We start from the raw sequence: 14,018 nt of genomic DNA, 5'->3' as shown, positions 1-14,018 counted from the left end.
GATGGCATGATGGTTGCAACAGCCCTTTTTTACTGACATGGCAGGTAACATTTTTCATTCACAAATAGTATCCAAAACAAAGTAAGCACTCAGTAAAGTCCATGATTACTATCATAGGCTTTTCCATCTCCAGACAGATTCAAGCAGACCATGCAAGGATAGAAGGCAAACAGCACTAATTAGAGAAAAACATCACAGCTAGAAGGGTTCTGAACTGTTAGTGGAGCAAAAACAAATGAAAGTCAGGCAGTGTTTTATTAAAAGTCTAAACATCATGTGATAATAGTGATTATTTACAGGCTAATGGTTCGTAAGAGAGAAAATAGTCTTTCTGTATGTGTACAGAAACAATAGGAAGAGCATTATTTGAGAAATCAAAGAGAACTTAGAAAAAAGCAATTTTTAAATGACCAAAGAATTAAAAAATGAAAAAAAGAAACACTTAAAAAAGAAGAGGTTAATGAATAAGCAACAAATAGTTCGTGCTCAGCTGATCTCCATAATAATGCTGGTGTTTGGGGACAGAAATAACCTCATATTATAGGCTTTCTGGGACTTAGGGAGGGAGCTGCACTATAAATTACTATGTACTCTGGGGACTGAGTTAGACACACAGTGTAACTCTATATCTGCCCTTACCCATCTCAGAAGGTCCAGCCAGCTTAAACCCTTTCCCATCCCCTCAAAGGAAAAGAAAGGCCTTGTGGTTAAGAGAAAAGAGGCCAGAATGGGGAAAACCTGGGTGGGAGTACTGGAACAGTCTCTTATTAGCTAGGTTGCAGTAGATGACACAACCTTGCTAGCCTCCGTGACCGCATCTGAAAAGCGGGGCTACCATCTCTGAAGAGTACCTCTCTCAGAGGGCTGTGTGAGTGATCAATATGAAGATGCACATTGAGGATACAGGTCTCCCATCTTCAGGGGGAGCAGTCAGAGCCCAATCCAATTGTTCGTTTTATAGGTAAGAAAACTAATATCTAGAAAAGTAAAAATCTAGCCCAATTGTTAATAGTTTCAAAGCCTGGACTAGAACCTAAATCTTGATTCTTAATTCAATATTTTTGCATTTCAACGTGCCTTCATGGAGCTTTGCAAATATTCTCCTGCAATGATTTTGCCCTTTTCTGAACATTTTCAGAAAGTGCCACTTTCAGCCAGTACCATCAGTAGAGCACTTGCATATTCCCAAGTGATAAATTTGCTCCTTCAACTACATTGTAAGTTCCTTCAAGTGATAAAAGAGGTTTCAAACACCTTCTATCTACCCATACATATCTACTCAAATGCTAGTCACGTAATGTTGTTAGCTGATTGATAGAGTGCTTTCTTTCGGAAGAGGTTTTACTTGGGATAAAATGTTACTGTGAAGAAGATGCTGGCCAGCTGCTCAGGTCTATAGAAGATCAGATCACACGAAATGGGTTTTGAACATGCCCAAAGAGACCCATAAAAAATCAACTGCAAGGGAATTTAAATACAGAAATAAGGGGACAAAGAAGGCAGAAGGCCCTTTCTTCATGTCCATGTTTTTAAACAATCTATTTTTAGATGAAAATGCATTGACAACTATAACAATATTGTAATTATCCTCCAATTAAAATTAATTAATTAATTTTTAAAAAGTGCATTGACACAGGCCATTGGTTCTTAACCTGTAGTTGGTAAACCCTAAATGTTGCAGAGTTACTGCAAAGGATCTGGAAATTGATTTGTACATCAAACATTGTAGAATGAATAAATGTTTTGCACCTACTTACAATATTTTGTCCCCAAAATGCATGTACAATCTATTTTGATTTAATAAAATTGCAAATTCTTTTAAATGAATTGTGGACTTGGCTGTAATTTTTTATCATTGCACATTTTTAATTCAGTCAACAAAGCTGTGTCTAATATTTATTGAACATTTTCAGTGTGGCTAGCACAGTGCTATGCCATCCAGATTATTTTTGTTTACCTCTTGTTAGCACCCAGAAGGTAGGTACAACTGTTACCCCAAGAAACTGAGGCTTGTAGAGTTTAATTAACTCACCATTTGGTTTTACTAGCAGGAGATGATGGAGCCAGACTCTGACTCTGAAGTTTGTGGCATTGCCCCTGGTTAGGATACTTTGTAACTGACAGGTATAAAATATTTTACCTATTTACATCAATGTATATGTATGCAGGAAATGGGTGTTGATCCATGAAATTTGATGTTTTAAGAAGATTCTCATATTTGCAAGGATAGTAGCACAAACTAGAGGTTACAAGTGGCTCTGGAATAACTAGCTCTCTGACTTTGGGTGAGCCAGGTGCTTAGAACTAAGGAATTCAACTGACTGATTTCTAGAAATAGCTCCAAGACAGAAATTCTGTCATTTTCTAATTCATATCAGCATTTCCCAAGATAGATTCTGCAGAATTCTGTCAAAAAGGACCCTCCACAGAAAAGGCTTCCATGGTCAAACAAGTCTGGAAAACATCAGAAATGAAGAGAACCACCATACACAAAAGAGAATATCCTCTTTTGGAAATTCATAATTACACTTTCACATATTATATAAGTCCTATATACGTAGTTCAAATATTATATAAGTCCTGCAGCGCATTGGCTTACACACGTTCTCTTCTTGCAAGACTTCTCAAGAAGGAAACATTTTTCATTCTGTGTAACCCAGAGCACCCTAAAAATACCTGAGTATTAAATGTCTTCTGTATATAATTACTTTCATGGAAGTATTTCCATAGAATATTTGTAGATTATAATCTCACTCTGGCAGTTAAAATGTTTCTGAATCAAAGCAGTAAGTTATGACAACTGACTTCTGAGAGTCTTCCAAACAGTGCCATTCTTTTAGTGATACTGGCTTTCAGAAAGCTCTTTAGCCTAAAGGTAGATTTATCTAAGGACTATACAGACTGCTAATTTTTTTGTTTCTCTTCAAGCATGAAATAAAATTTTTTATCACAGTGACACTCTGAAGGTTCTGTTTTTCTCTTTTCAAAATCTGTTCTAGACTAATGGTTCTCAAATGTTATTATCATCAGAATCACCTGGAAGGCTTGTTAAGCCTACCACAGAATTGCTGTGTCTACCTCAATCGCTAAGCCTACCACAGAAACCGAGGAACTCATTCAGCAGATCGGGACTGAAGCCAGAGCACTGACCTGACTAACATGCTTCTGGTCTGGGGACTATGCCATTCCTCTAGATTTCTTGTTTCAGACTGAGATCATGAAGTAGAACATGGAAGACGTTTTGGTCTCTGCTTCCATCATCAACGGCTGTTCTTGTTTGCTTTCTGTAAGCCTGACCCTTAGATACTGAGCCACATACCTATGGTGTTTTCTTTGTGTTTTGAATTTTTACTTTAAAAAGTGTCAAAAGCTTCAGAAATCAAATATAAAGAAAGGAGTTGGGAGAACAGAGAATGTCTTTGACTAATTTTAATAAAAGAAACTTTGAAAATATTTTATGTTTAACTATTTAAGAGATAAATTTCTTATTTCTCATTTAATCATATGGATTAAATGAACTTATTCTTGTCTCCTTGGAGGAGTGATTAAGTAACATTTTGTAAATACAGACAAACTTTACATCACTGACACTTGGGCTGGGGCTCCATTCACCAAAACCCACAGAACTTTAATTGACCTTTAATTTCTACAGCAGAAATTTTGACGATGCTAAAGAAGCCATAGGGACTTCCCAGGTGGCTCAGTGGTAAAGAATCCAACTGCAATGCAGGAGACATGCATTCGATCCCTGGGTCAGGAAGATCTCTTGGAGAAGGAAATGGCAACCCACCCCACTATTCTTGCCTGGGAAATCCCATGGACAGAGGAGCCTGGTGGACTACAGTCCATAGGGTCGCAGATTCAGACATGACTTAATGACTAAACAAAAACAACAAAAAGACGCTATAGAGTCAAGGAACCCTTTAAAATAATAGTGATTATAAATGTAGCACAGAATCACAAAATTGGCACAGCCTGAGCTGCATAGGAACCTGGAATGTTAGGTCCATGAATCAAGGCAAACTGGAAGTGGTCAAACAGGAGATGGCAAGAGTGAACATTGACATTCTAGGGATCAGTGAACTAAAATGGACTGGAATGGGTGAATTTAACTTAGATGACCATTGTATCTACTACTGTGGGCAGGAATCCCTTAGAAGAAATGGAGTAGCCATCATGGTCAAAAAAAGAGTCTGAAATGCAGTACTTGGATGCAATCTCAAAAACGACAGAATGATCTCTGTTCGTTTCCAAGGCAAATCATTCAATATCACAGTAATCCAAGCCTATGCCCCAACCAGTAATGCTGAAGAAGCTGAAATTGAACGGTTCTATGAAGACTTACAAGACCTTTTAGAACTAACACCCCAAAAAGATGTCCTTTTCATTATAGGGGACTGGAATGCAAAAGTAGGAAGTCAAGAAACACCTGGAGTAACAGGCAAATTTGGCCTTGGAGTACAGAATGAAGCAGGGCAAAGGCTAATAGAGTTTGGCCAAGAGAACGCATTGGTCAATGCAAACACCCTCTTCCAACAACACAAGAGAAGACTCTACACATGGACATCACCAGATGGTCAACACCGAAATCAGATTGATTCTATTCTTTGCAGCCAAAGATGGAGAAGCTCTATACAGTCAGCAAAAACAAGACCAGGAGCTGACTGTGGCTTAGATCATGACCTCCTTGTTGCCAAATTCAGACTTAAATTGAAGAAAGTAGGGAAAACCACTAGACCATTCAGGTATGACCTAAATCAAATTCCTTATGATTATACAGTGGAAGTGAGAAATATATTTAAGGGACTAGAGCTGATAGATAGAGTGCCTGATGAACTATGGACAGAGGTTTGTGACACTGTACAGGAGACAGGGATCAAGACCATCCCCATGGAAAAGAAATGCAAAAAAGCAAAACGGCTGTCTGGGGAGGCCTTACAAATAGCTGTGAAAAGAAGAGAAGCAAAAAGCAAAGGAGAAAAGGAAAGATATAAGCATCTGACTGCAGAGTTCAAAAGAATAGCAAGGAGAGATAAGAAAGCCTTCCTCAGCGATCAATGCAAAGAAATAGAGGAAAACAACAGAATGGGAAAGACTAGAGATCTCTTCAAGAAAATTAGAGATACCAAGGGAACATTTCATGCAAAGATGGGCTCAATAAAGGACACAAATGGTAGAGACCTAACAGAAGCAGAAGATATTAAGAAGAGGTGGCAAGAATACACAAAAGAACTGTACAAAAAAGATCTTCATGACCCAGATAATCACGATGGTGTGATCATTGACCTAGAGCCAGACATCCTGGAGTGTGAAGTCAAGTGGGCCTTAGAAAGCATCACTACGAACAAAGCTAGTGGAGCTGATGGAATTCCAGTGGAGCTATTTCAAATCCTGAAAGATGATGCTGTGAAAGTGCTGCACTCAATATGCCAGCAAATTTGGAAAACTCAGCAGTGGCCACAGGACTGGAAAAGGTCAGTTTTCATTCCAGTCCCAAAGAATGCTCAAACTACTGCACAATTGCACTCATCTCACACGCTAGTAAAGTAATGCTCAAAATTCTCCAAGCCAGGCTTCAGCAATATGTGAACCGTGAACTTCCAGATGTTCAAGCTGGTTTTAGAAAACACAGAGGAACCAGAGACCAAATTGCCAACATCCGCTGGATCATCGAAAAAGCAAGAGAGTTCCAGAAAAACACCTATTTCTGCTTTACTGACTATGCCAAAGCCTTTGACTGTGTGGATCACAATAAACTGTGGAAAATTCTGAAAGAGATGGGAATACCAGACCACCTGACCTGCCTCTTGAGAAATCTATATGCAGGTCAGGAAGCAACAGTTAGAACTGGACATGGAGCAACAGACTGGTTCCAAATAGGAAAAGGAGTATGTCAAGGCTGTATATTGTCACCCTGCTTATTTAACTTATATGCAGAGTACATCATGAGAAACACTGGGCTGGAAGAAGCACAAGCTGGAATCAAGATTGCCAGGAGAAATATCAATAACCTCAGATATGCAGATGACACCACCCTTATGGCAGAAAGTGAAGAGGAACTAAAAAGCCTCTTGATGAAGGTGAAAGAGGAGAGTGAAAAAGTTGGCTTAAAGCTCAACATTCAGAAAACTAAGATCGTGGCATCTGGTCCCATCACTTCATGGCAGATAGATGGGGAAACAATGGAACCAGTGTTAGACTTTATTTTTGGGGGCTCCAAAATCTCTGCAGATGGTGACTGCAGCCATGAAATTAAAAGACGCTTACTCCTTGGAAGGAAAGTTATGACCAACCTAGATAGCATATTCAAAAGCAGAGACATTACTTTGCCAACAAAGGTCCGTCTAGTCAAGGCTATGGTTTTTCCAGTGGTCATGTATGGATGTGAGGGTTGGACTGTGAAGAAAGCTGAGTGCTGAAGAATTAATGCTTTTGAACGGTGGTGTTGGAGAAGACTCTTGAGAGTCCCTTGGAGGAGATCCAACCAGTCTATCCTAAAGGAGATCAGTCCTGGGTGTTCACTGGAAGGACTGATGCTGAAGCTGAAACTCCAGTACTTTGGCCACCTCATGCGAAGAGTTGACTCATTGGAAAAAACTCTGATGCTGGGAGAGATTGGGGGCAGGAGGAGAAGGGGATAACAGAGGATGAGATGGCTGGATGGCATCATGGACTCGATGGACATGAGTTTGAGTGAACTCCGGGAGTTGATGATGGACAGGGAGGCCTGGCATGCTGTGATTCATGGGGTCACAAAGAGTCAGACACAATTGAGCAACTGAACTGAGAAGAACTGATATAATAAATGTGTTCCCGAGAATCTGCAAGTCAAATTACAGTCAATTGGATCCTATTTACATATCCTAATTTTGGATATACCCAACTGACACTGTTTCTTAACTTTTTACTTTGACGTGTCTGCTTAGTATGAGCTCCTCAGCCCTACTGACCTGTCAAGGAAGAAAGGACAGCAACTAACCCTTACTGAGCATATTCTAAGGGCTACATCATCTTATCTACAACAAATCTGTGATGAGGGACTGATCCCTAGAAAAGTTGAGGCCAGGAGGCTCCCATTGATAAGTGGTAGCTTTAGGACATAAGTCAGCCGTGAGCAGTCCAAAGTCCACTTTTTTCACGCCCTGCCCCCCCTTCACCAATCACTGTGCTTCAAGACCTTAGTGATCCTTGGATGGAATAGGTGGGCTCCCTCTTCAAAGGACAGCTATAAGGGAGAATTATTTGGTGTTGGAATGAATTACCAATAATTTATAGGTTTTAAAATTATCATTTTCACATATGTGTCACCTCAGTGGTGAAAACATCTGATACTTAAACTGAGAGGCATAAAATTAAATCAAAACGTTTCACTCAGAAGTATGCAAAATGTTACACCTTTACCTACCATTGTTTAATAAGACCAGAAAATAACCCAAGGGAGTAATTAAAAAACAGGTACAATTTAAAGGTCCTCCATGAGCACCTTTACATTAATCTCAAGCTTAGGAAGGCACATGTAGCATTAGTCTATATACTCTACGTGTAGTGAAAACACCACCATTATCAACTTGCTAGCACTGCCTTGGTTATATAAAGCAGGTCATGGCAGTGTTCTTGGTAAAAGGGAAAACATCCTATCTACGCAGGCTCTGAAACCCTGTGCAAACAAATTTCTCCCAAGTAAGCTGAGCTCTGCCCACGGAGCATACTTTAGGGCTTAGTATATGTGTAAGCTGAGTTCCCTGCTATTATCCACACTGTCAGGAAGGCTTTTATGAATGTGTGACCTTAGGTTTTAAAAGGAGACCACAGAAGCTGACAATGACCTAAACTACCTGTGAATGTCAGCCTTTCAGCTCAGAGAATATTACTGATGAACCCAGGTTACACAGGGCTGCTGTGCTGCTTTGAAACCAGGCAGAACATTGCCAGTTTTAATAGTTACTGGGGTGTGAGAGACACGGCAATAGGCTGTTCATGACACCTCTGGGAAAGTGTTTGCTAGAAATAAACAAGGCTTGTGAATAGAGCTCTAGCACTCTGGGACCTCTGGTTTTCACTGGTTAATTCTCCAGATTACTTCGATAACTTGTGTCAACAGAAATCCAGCTTCTTCTGAGCAGAATTAAATGCCACTGTTCTGCATAGAATGATAACAGCTCCCTGCTCACTCAGAGTATCAGAATTTCTAGATCAGAGACACAGACTGACATTTATAACATTTAAATTAGCAAGAGTCTAACAAAGTTCCTACTTTCCTTCCTTCCTTGCTGTAACATTTCCTGACCACCTACTCCTATGAGACACACTAGTGATACAAAGACGATAAGGTATGGTCTATTCCTCTAAAGGGCTCAATCTAATCCACAAAATAAACATGAAATGCACATAACACTATAATAGGACAGATGCTATGGTAGAAGACACAACATCACAGGAGACCAACAGGTAGCAGCCTACTGCATCATGTTTCACAGAGGTGACATTTCAATTTGGTATTAATTGATGGCAAGGAATTTTGCCTGGTGGAAGAGGAGGTGATAAAAAGAATTCTTTGGGTAGAGAAAAGATCATATGCAAAGACAAGGCAGTGAAATAGGGTATGGTATGCCAGGAATGGTGAGGAGTTCTCTGTGGTTGCCACAAAGAGTTTGAGGGAATGACGGAAGAAATAGCACAAAGTCTAGACTTTTTAACTAGGGCAAGGGTTTGGGGTGGACATGGGAAATTGAAGGCAGTGAAATTGAAGGGTTGCTGAGGTACAGATTCATTGGGATGAGGGAGGGTGGGAAGATGAAATCCCAAGGAGATGACTAGTCCTATCAAGTATCCAGTCCAAATACATTTGGACAAGTCTTTGCTAAAGAAGTGTCCATGTCTGAATGTGGTGAATCAGACTTCTTCATGCCACCGTGTCTGGAGAAAGAGTCACTGTTACTATTTCTTATAGACCAGAAAAGAGAGAAAACCCTCTCTCCTTTCCTTTCAAAGGGAGATAATATTAACCCTTACAGAGATTAGCCATCTTTTTCTCCTCAGATCTCACCTCTCCAAGGTATCTTCCACACTGTTGCCAGAGTCATCTTCCTAAAGCACTGCTTTTATTTTTTTTTTTAAAAAATAATTTATTGCCAAATATCAAAATGAATCCACCACAGGCATACATGTGTTCCCCATCCTGAACCCTCCTCCCTCCTCCCTCCCCATACCATCCCTCCGGGTCGTCCCAGTGCACCAGCCCCAAGCATCCAGCATCGTAAAGCACTGCTTTTAAAAGCTAGCTTCTCAGTGACTAGAGTCTGAAGTTTGAATTCTTTAGCAGTATTAGCTTTTCCTTATACAACACATCTTTCTACACTTATGTGCTTCTGCTCATGTAGGAATGACATCTCTTTCTCCCCTACTCTTAATCTGTCAAAATTCTACTTGTCTGAAGTTCAGCATAATGGCCAGCTCCCCAGTGAGACCTCTCTTAATTCTTCGCATCATGATTATTCCTTCCTTGTTGACCCATGTTCTCCTGGGCTCCCGCCAGCTGGTTCCCACCAGCACCTATTTTACTCTGTCCTGTAGTTTAGGTGTCTCTGGGAAGTTCTTATTGGAGTGGACATCTTGACTAGGGACAAGGGAAAGAAAGGGAGGGAAGAAGTTTAGCTTCTGAGTAGACACAGTAACTGACTCCTAGATAAGAAGCAGGTACAGGCAGTCTGAGCAGGAAATAAGTGAGACACAGATGCCAAAGTGGAAGACTGTAAATACTTTGGCCACCTGATGCGAAGGGCTAACTCACTGGAAAAGATCCAGATGCTGGGAAAGATTGAGGGCAGGAGGAGAGGGGGGCAACAGTAAAGATGAGATGGTTAGAGGGCATCACCAACTCAATGGACGTGAGTTTGAGCACACTCTGGGAGCTACTGAAAGACTGGGAAGCCTGGTGTGCTGCAGTTCATGGGATCTCAAAGAGTCAGACATGAATGAGCAACTGAACAACAGTGAACAACTGCAACAATCTTTCCCAAGCTCTTCTACAAAGTGGCCTCTAACCTGGAAATAAATCCTGTTTCTCTCCTCTTGAGTCTGAGATGGCCTTAGGACTCACCTGTAACCAACAGAATACTGCACAAGTAATGTTGCATGGCCTCTGAGGTGACACCCTACGGCCTTCCCCTGGTTCTCTTGCGATGCTTGCTCAGCCTCCATGTATGAAGTCTGTCTCCTCAAAGACTACAGCGCTGCAAGAGACAGTAGACAGTCTTAGTAGACAGTCTCAGAGTAAACTCAGAGACTATGCTGGTGCTCCAGTAGACAGTCCCCGCTAAGCTCACATTCCACACCCCCACCAAGGTGACAGACTTGTCAGTAAAATCATCTTAGACCCTTTTGGCCAGCCATCTTCCAGCTGAGTACCCCTAAGTGACCTGGTCACCTCACGAGGAACAGAAGAATCTTTTTCTTTCAGAAGAAGCTGCTGCTGCTGCTAAGTCGTTCAGTCGTGTCCGACTCTGCGTGACCCCATAGACGGCAGCCCACCAGGCTCCCCTGTCCCTGGGATTCTCCAGGCAAGAATATTGGAGTGGGTTGCCATTTCCTTCTCCAATGCATGAAAGTGAAAAGTGAAAGTGAAGTTGCTCAGTTGTTTCCGACTCTTAGCGACCCCATGGACTGCAGCCTACCAGGCTCCTCCATCCATGGGATTTTCCAGTCAAGAGCACTGGAGTGGGGTGCCATTGCCTTCTCCCCATAGAAGCTGAGTCCTGGCCAAATTACTGGCTCACAGAATCCGCAAGATACAATTTAATGGCTTCTGTTTTAGGTTACTATCTTTTGGAATACTTTGTTTTAAAGCAGTAGATACCAGAAAAGTCAGGGAATGAATGAATCCTAACTCTTTTATTCCTAAAGTAAATTGGTCTGAAAGAGTTGTAATCACTGGCCAGTTGGAGACAAAAACTTCTGGGACCTCCTGATAACATTTAAGGTGCTTAGTGAGAATCAGTGAATCCTTAACTGTAAACACCTGCCTGAGGCCACTGGGGCCCAGAGGCCACCCTCTAAGGGCAGCGTTGCTGATCTGACCAGCAGAAGGTGCCCCATTTTAGGTCTGTGGAAGCTCACTGCACTTTGTAAGAGCACAAATTAGAAGTCAGAGGAATGAAAAGATTCTTTGTGCTCAGAAGATGGTAGAGACCAAGAAGAAAGAAAGGCATACATGCTCAGTCATTTCTGACTCTTTGAGACCCCACGGATTGTAGCCTGCGAGGCTTCTTTGTCCATGGAATTTTCCACGCAGAAATAATACTGGAGTGGGTTGCCATTTCCTCCTCCAGGGGGTCTTCCTGACCAGAGATTGATCCTGCATCTCCTGCCTTAGCAGGTGGATTCTTTACCATTGCGCCATCCAGAGGCTTGATAAATACCTGTTGTGTGAACTGACTGAATGCAGAAATTGAAGGCAATACTGGTAGTACAGTTTCCTGAGAGGAAATGGGCAGCTAAGCAATACAGGATGCCATATGCACTGTGACTGGACATGGGATGCAGATCCAGACTCTCCTTCTTCTGAGACATTTTAGTCAGAATGCTTGTAGGTCAGAAACTGTGACCAGTCTGCTGGAGGACTCCTTGTGGAAGAACTTCCTGAGGATTCTGGCTCTGAGTTGAGTGTCTTGCCCTGAGGAGCTCACCCAGCCCTCTGCCTACCATCAGCATCTTCATCTGAAGGTTCTACTTGTTGCTCACACAGCATTTGCCTTTCTCTTCTCACCATTCTGCAGAACTCATTAGTTAAGTGCTAGCTAGCACCCAGATACCCCTAATCGTTTTCTACCATTATTCTAAGCCCTACATGAAACATTCCTCTTTTCTGAGCTCACAATAGCTTCTTTTTCCTCAGGACCATATTTAAGATCTCCCATACTGATTTAAATCTATTAATGTCTGAAGGAGAGACTGACGCAAGACCAATGCACAGGCCCTCACAGTTGTCCTGAAAAGGGAATGATGAGATTTCTGATCTCTAAAGCAGCTTTTTTTTTTACAGGAAGATCAAAATCATGTCCTGTATTTTCAGAAGGCCTTTCATATTCTTATTCAATGCATATTTTTGAAGTCATAATCCTGACCGAGAATGTGCTTTAAGCTAGATTTTTAAAAGAGTTAAGATTTTGTTGTGATTTTCAAAGGGCTAAAAATTTTATCAAATATCCTTTTTTCATTACACTGATGACAAATTGCATAATTTTCAGGATTATAACTGCACACTTCCCTTGCACAAATCTTAGGATTCCCAGTCTCCTGGAGAAATCTCAACTTTGTCTCTATTTTCAGAGATTTGTTAACTATACTGCAGTGAAAATGTTAAACAAAAGGACCAGTTTACTTATGGATTCAGGCTAGGAAAGCCTTGAATCAAAACAAATGGAGAAATTGGCTTTAGGGCCAGACAGAATCAAATTCCTGATCAGTTGTGGTTTGGGGAGCCTAATGAAGAGTGATCCCTCAACAAGGGCTGGGATTACTGCACTGTCAGTCATCATTAATCACTGCAGTTCCCCAAATCGCCTGTCTTCAGTCAGGATACCTTTGTTTCACAGGCATTTCTCCATATTCTTGACTAATAGCACACATATTCATTAGTCTATTAGCAGACTAATGAATGTTCATTAACACAGACTTTATCATTTAAATATTTAAGAGGGACTGCTAAATCATTTTTTAAATGTGGTATTTTGTTCAAGGATGCAGTCAATTATGCTAAATTTTAAAAACCAAGCAATGCATTTTTCGGTGTTTTATATGCCTCCTTCTACACTAAGTTCCTTGAGGGCAGGATCTGGGTATGATTCATCTTTGAGTGCTTTTTGGTGCTTGGCCCTGTGCCCAGCACACTGGAGTGAAGTAAACAGCTTTGGAATGAATGAAAAGAAGCGTATTTGAAGAGGTAAGGGTGGATTCCACGTGAACGCACAGACGAGTTCTCTGACAGCCGTGTGATTTAAAAGGAACACATGTACAGCCCTGCAGTTTGTAAGCACTTCCGCACATTTATCATCTCTAAGCCAAGTGTCAGTAAGCTTATTTTATTGTGGAGGAAACTGATTTCTAGATTACGGGATTTATCTCAGAGTTTCTGATTCTCTAGTTCATGGAATGAGGAAACAAAACCACACACACACATAAAATCATATCCCAAAATTCATTCAAGGGGCCCGTGTTTTTAATGTTTTAATCTGCCTACCACATTATCATCAAAATTCTATCTATGGAGGGAGAACATTGAACATCATATTTAAAATCAGTTTCTTCACCTGCAGCTATACATGCCCATACCCTGGTCCTCCGGAACACACAGAGTGGCTGATGGGATCTGACGTGGCTGAACCCACTGACCCAATTTGCAGTGCATGCACATAAAACTCAGTGCTTAGCTTTGCAAACACTTAATCATCAGGTGCGTTGTCAGGAGACAATGAAAAATCAACTCTAGCTTGTAAAAATCTAAAGAACTGCTCCAAAAGAAAGGTGAAATTAAGTATCCCTGCTCAGAAATGTCTGATGTCCTTGCAATATTAGGAATGTGGCAATAAGGTAAAATTCTCCATGATGTTGCTTATTTTGATATGCTTTTAAGCATTATCTGAATACACTTATCATCAAAATGATACAAAGGCAGTTCACACCCAGGACAGAAAAACGTGCTCATCATCCTCCCAGCCCCAGCAGTTCTGCCAGCGGGGTGTGAGTGGCAGGTCGAGCCGAACGCAGGAGTGGGCTGGGGAACGTTGCCTCCTCCTCGTGTGAGGCAAAGCCAAAAACGGTTCCTCATTACTGCTGGGTCTTTGATCTCTCGCTCCCTATTTTTAGAACTCTTCTGTCCAATATCTTCTGCCCCATTGCCATGACCTTTCATGACACACTTCTCCTGGTGGTTATTTTGGGATCCTATTCCTTTCCCAAAGTATTACTACAGCTAGAATTAATGTATGAGGTAGATCAGCACAAGTCTTTGCTTGAAAAAG

General features: G+C 41.2%; 1 long non-coding RNA gene across 6 annotated transcripts in view; it reads right to left on the bottom strand.

Moving 5' to 3' along the window:
• Nucleotides 1-14,018, bottom strand: part of LOC138987235 (uncharacterized) — a 123,554-nt gene that overhangs the window by 93,202 nt on the left and 16,334 nt on the right. For all 6 annotated transcript variants that reach the window (XR_011463680.1, XR_011463684.1, XR_011463682.1 and 3 more), the window contains one exon: nucleotides 10,100-10,232. This is a non-coding gene — a long non-coding RNA (uncharacterized lncRNA). The remainder of the gene's footprint in view (nucleotides 1-10,099; nucleotides 10,233-14,018) is intronic.

The sequence above is a fragment of the Bos mutus genome, chromosome 3, assembly GCF_027580195.1.
Source record: "Bos mutus isolate GX-2022 chromosome 3, NWIPB_WYAK_1.1, whole genome shotgun sequence".
Taxonomy (NCBI): Eukaryota; Metazoa; Chordata; class Mammalia; order Artiodactyla; family Bovidae; genus Bos; species Bos mutus.
The sequence above is the reverse complement of the archived record's forward strand: the minus strand, read 5'-3'. Positions and strand labels throughout refer to the sequence as shown.